The following is a 6,000-nucleotide window of genomic DNA, read 5'->3' as shown; positions in this document are numbered from 1 at the left end:
AACTCATCTGCTCAACATCTCTTGTGAGCTTCAAGGAAGTTATCAAAGGCATCCAGCTTTCAGGAAGACCTCTAAGGATCCTCATGACATGATCAACAGTGGTGTAGCTTTTGTTGAGGGGTCTTATTCCAGCAATGAGCAACTGAAATCTGGAAAACATATCATCAATGGACTCACTGGGTTCCATTTGGAAGGATTCATACATCCTGATCAAGGACAACGCCTTTGATTCTTTCACCTTCTTGTTTCCTTCATGGGTCATCTTCAAGGAGTCAAAGATACCCTTAGCATACTCACGATCTGTTATCTTTTGGTATTCTTCATAGGAAATAGCACTGAGAAGAATAGTTCTAGCTTTGTGATGCAGCGAGTAAAGCTTCTTCTGCTCTGCAGTCATCTCTGTTCTGGATATCTTCTTGCCATCACCATCAACTGGACGCTCGTAGCCATCCACTATGATATCCCAGAGATCTGCATCAAAGCCCAGAAAAAAGCTTTCGATTCTGTCTTTGACCATCAAACATTGGAGGCTTTGCACTGTAAACATCTTTTTGCGCTTCACTGATGGTAGCCATCCAGTTTTTCACACCGACCCGGATCACTGAACACTGTCAGGTGTGGTAATCAGAACTTGCGCTCTGATACCAGTTGAAGGTATGAAAAACGATAGAAAAGGGAGGGGGGTTTGAATAGCGTTTTCAAACTAAAACTTTTCCCACTTGAGATTTTAACAAATATGTTCAAACACCGAAGATAAAAGTGCTAAGATAAGAGTTGAGGAAAGCACACAATGATCTTATCCTGGTTCACTTGATAAATCCCTCAAGCTAATCGAGTCCACCCGTTAAGGTGATTTCTTCCTTCTTAGAATGAAGGCAATCCACTAATCAGAGTTTGTTACAACTGCACTTGCAACCTGCAAAGTGACTAACAATACAATGTCTTAGCTATCACTAAGATTCACTCTCTTAGTCTTCTCAAGGATCTAACCAACCTTGGTCTCCTTAAGGAAAAACAAACAACTGTTTGAGAGTTTGGGTTTACAAAGAATTGCTTCTCAGAAAGCTAAAGTAAACACAATAAGAACAGTTTGAAGAAAGATTGCTAAGAGAATATTTGAATATTGCTTGAGCTTGAACGAGGTTTCTTTCTTAGGCGGCATCTTTCATTTTCAGCCTCTTTATATACTCCAAGGATTAGGGTTTAGACGTTGCATGGAATGCTACCGTTGGAGGGCAGATATGGGATTTCCAGTTTCTGCTGTGGCTGAACACGTTAGGTAAGGTCGTCAGGAATAGTACAATTGCTTTTGTACTTGGATGGCGACTTGACCTTTAACCTAGATGACTTCTGATCAGAGCGACGCTTCATGTTGGAACTTGTGAAGCTTGGTGATCAGAGTCAGAGGGAAGCTTGGATCCTCTGACCTTTGTAACTTCTGCTTCTGGACTCAGATGAGAAGTACTTGGTCTTCAGAGCCAGCTTACTCTTGGACTTCAGAGTCTTCACTTCTCAGCTTCTGGACCTTCAGAACTTCTGGACCTTCAGAGCCTCTGGACCTTCAGGGCTTCTGGACCTTCAGAGCTTCTGGTCCTTCAGAGCCTCTGGACCTTCAGAGCTTCTGGTCTTCAGAACTTCAAGTGATCTGAATCCATATCAGAGCTTAACTATCTTCAGATGTTCTAAAGCTTATTCTACTGTTCAGATTGAACATAGTCAGTGCGAAAGCGTTGCGTAGGTTACTCTTTGAGCATGGTGCTTCTGATTTACGTGTAATTAGACCAGAGTCAGAGCCTGTCATTTAAACACTCAGAAAACAACGTTAGAATACCATAATTGTTCATACATAATAGTTAACATGTAATCATCAAAACATAGAGTTGTACTACATGATCAAAACTTGATCGCCAACTTAACTGTATATATAAGAAATGAAAGGTTGTTTCAATCTCTTCTAAATTGTCTAGCATCAACTTTTACTCTATCTTTTCTTATACTGATTGGTTTAGTTTGACTATGTTTAAATTAAATGCAATAATATTTACTAAGGAAATATAGATTAATTAGTTCTCTTCTTCTACCAGCTGCCTAAAGGTCTTGATGCTCCGAAAAAAGATCTTCTCCCGGTAACATGAATTCATTACATTGTAGTCTATCTTTTATTGAACTATTTGTTTTTTTAAAACATGGAACCACTAGATGGAAAAGGCTCATGGATCAATCAGATCTGCTTTAAAGGTTCTCCTTGAGGAGTTGGCTATGAACAATTTGAAGTTCTTGGAATATCTCACTATGGACATGTGTTGCCTAGGAGATTGTCTCTATGGTATAAGATTTGGGCTTATTTCATGTAACATTTTGGTTTAGTTTGATGTTCAATGTTCAATTTAAGTTCCTATCCAATATATTTTTTTTTTTGTTTGAACTAAACGGATTTCCATAAGTTCCCATCCAATATATAGAGATGAGTTGAACTTTGAGAAAGCTTATAAAAGCTGCATATGAAGCCACTAAATTTGCTTTTTCGTGTGTCGATATTCTATTCTTGCACATCTTTACCACTATAAAATTTGTATCATCTTTTACACAATAAAATTGCCACTAATAAAAGTATGCATGATTTTTTTTCCCTACTTTTGTAATAGGTAGTGTTTTACGACATTTCTTAATTTGAAACTATACTTCCATGAGAGTAATTTACATGGGTTGATGGTCAAAGAGAAATAGTGGAAGAAATAAGGAGAGTAAAAAAGATGAAATAGATTGATTAAAAATTCTTTAATAAAAAAGAAAGATTATTAAAACCAAAACCAACAATATCTTCACAATTGAATGGGGTGTATGAGTGCAAAACACTATAATTGAATTTCACAATTTATATTTTTAAAATATTTTTATTCTTATTATGATTGTTTTCATTTTTAGTATCATAAATTTTTCATAATCATATTGATTGATGTCTCAAATAAAATAGCAAATTTCGTCGTGCAACGCATGGGTAAAAAACAGGGTATATTTCAAGGATAAGCTTAACACCTTCTGACTCTGGTCTTCCCTTCAAATGCTCTCAAATGCAATTTCCGGTAACTTTATGCTTCGCAACGACTATAAACAAGAGACAAGGTCAATCTTTTTCTCATGTGGGTTTGTACCTTCCGAAGCCTGTGTTTACTCATGGACAACTCTATGTCGCTCTCTCAAGGGTGAAATCTAGAAAAGGGCTGAAGGTACTCATTGTAGATGATCAAGGGGCAGTATCAAACTCCACACACAATGTTATCTACCAAGAAGTTATTGAGAACATATGAGTGGTTGGTTTAGTTCTTTATCTTTATAATTTATTAATACAAACTGATTTCTAAGTGGCCTATCTTTATGATGTCATACTTTATGATTTGTCTTTCACAATTCTAATTTGTGTTACTATCACATTCTATTTTTTCAATGATTAATATGTGTTTATTGTCTGTTTTATTGGTGATTCCTTATATGTATGGTTTGTGCTATTGTCTTCATGTTCGTGAAGAATGTGAAACAATTTACTGTTATCTCGATCATACTTAGAAGAGAAGTCTTTTTGTTCACTTTATTTAGCATTTCAGACTCTTCTATTTCATGTGTTGTTTAATATATTTTTAATAATCAACGGATTGATTGATGTATCAAATACAATAGACGTATTCCCCGTGCAACGCGCGAGTAAAAAATACTAGTACTAAATAAAAATTTGAACTTGTTGCTCCATTTAACCTAACACCGTTAAGAATATCTTTTAAAATATAATTTCTTTAATTAAATTATTTTATAATTACCTAAATATCATTAATTCTAATGTTACAAATAGAAATCTAACTATGGTAGGCTGACAGCCCTGTTTAGTGTTTACGTTTACAGTACAACATTTTATTGGTTGAAGCTTTGATGTTTGTTCTTTCTCAACTTCTTATGTCCTTCACAATTTTTTATTCTTGAAAACTTATTGCTCAAAATTTTGGTGTAAGTTTGTGATAGAGTCCTTTTGCACGCCAGCATCGCACTGATTGTCAATAAAACGATTTTGTCCACTGATATCGTCATCGTCATTTCCATCAAAATTAGGATGAAATTGAAAGTAACTCCACTAACACAGTAAAACAATTACATGAAAACAATTCCCCAATATCTTGTGATTTTCCAATAGATTATTTGGACTGTCAATTTGTTACAGATAACAATATATGAGTACCATAAATCTTGCATATGAAAGTTGTTTCATTTATTTTAACAGAAATTCAAATCGCTGGAAGCTACAAGGACAACTATGAATGTGTGGGGATTTGGGATGGTGGTTTCAGGGTTTCAATCCGAGTTTTTTTTTATAGAATGTGAAAGTTGAGTAAAATACTGTAAAATAATTAGAAGAGTTAAAGGGTATTTTGGACACTTTCTTTTTTACGGAAATTTAACAGAAGATCAGTGAAAATTAAAAAAAAAATGGAGTAAAAAATTCATATTTTTATTTGGTTGGAGAGGGGTATGTTTTAAAATAAGCGATGAGAGGAGTGTCATAAAATAAGCGATGAGAGGAGTGTCATAAGTGGATGCAGTGACGGATCCAGAAATTTGATGCAGTGGGGGCAATATATACGTATAAATTTATAAAAAAAAATAACATATACTATTAGAAGTGAGAACATTTTTTACTAAAAGAGGCACAAGTGATGACACTTTTTACCAAAGAGACCATCAAAAACCACATTTTTTACTACTCAAGTGAGGGCATTTAGAAATGTGAGACTCAAGTGAGGGCATTTAGCAATGTGTGGTGAGAGCATTTTTTTATCAAAGAAGTCATAAAAAACCACATACTTTTACTACTCAATTTTTTTTTTCTAATGTTTTTTCCAAATTTAAGTGAGGGCACTTGCCCTCGTACCTATACACCTAAATCCGTCCTTGAGTGGATGTGTTAAGGGAGGGTATTGTATGGTTAGCTCAAGTGGTAAGACTGTGAAATGAAGGGTGAAGGGTCCAAGGTTCGAACCCTGACGAGGGGTTAATTTACTAACATTTGTCTTTAAAACAAAATAGAAACACCACGAAGAGCCTAGACTAGGGATGGCAATGGGTCGGGTAGGGTGCGGGTTTTGCCAAACCCAAACCCAAACCCGAAATCAAAAACCCACACCCGCACCCGCACCCGAACCCGAAATGGGTGGTGAACTTAAACCCACACCCGAACCCATTGGGTTTCGGGTTCACCCGACCCGTACCCACACCCGCACACAACCTCAAACAAACAGTTGAACTCGGAAACCCGACCTGAAAAAGACTGTGAAGAGAGCTATATTATGTAATGTAACATTGTAATTGCCATGTTACTGTTAAATTAATATGCAAGATGCTGCATATATTGTATTGCACAAGCAGAATACTTAGGTTTCACTTATACAGATCCGGGTTCGGGTAGGGTTCGGGTGCGGGTTTGGCCAAACCCAAACCCGAACCCGAAAGTGATCGGGTAAAACCCGAACCCGAACCCGAACCCATTTAACTCGGGTTTTCACCCAAGAAATCGGGTCGGGTCGGGTCGGGTGCCCATGGGTTCGGGCTTCTCTGCCATCCCTAGCCTAGACTGAACTTGGAGAAAATTTGCACTATCATAAAACGAGGCAAAAACTTCTGAGGAAGAACTTACACTCTGTTTGGTAGAGAAGAGAGAGATCGGGAAGAGAGAGTAGAGTAGAGAGAAGTTGAGTAGAGAGAAATAGGTGAGAAATAGAGTAGATTTAGAGGTTGTTTGGTATGATATATAAAAAGAGAAGAGAGATAGAGAAGAGACAGATATACCTTCTTTATTTAAAAATACTTTTATTTTATTTCTGGTGCATTTATGGCGGTTTTTGACACATTTCTGGGGGTGTCAGACCGCCAGTAAACTAATAAAAAGATTAAAAAAAAAATGACAGGTCAAAATGAACAAATATTGGCGGTTTTTGAGAAGTTTCTGGCGATTGCAGA

Source organism: Lotus japonicus, chromosome 5 (assembly GCF_012489685.1).
Source record: "Lotus japonicus ecotype B-129 chromosome 5, LjGifu_v1.2".
Classification (NCBI taxonomy): Eukaryota; Viridiplantae; Streptophyta; class Magnoliopsida; order Fabales; family Fabaceae; genus Lotus; species Lotus japonicus.
Note: the sequence above shows the minus strand (reverse complement) of the source record.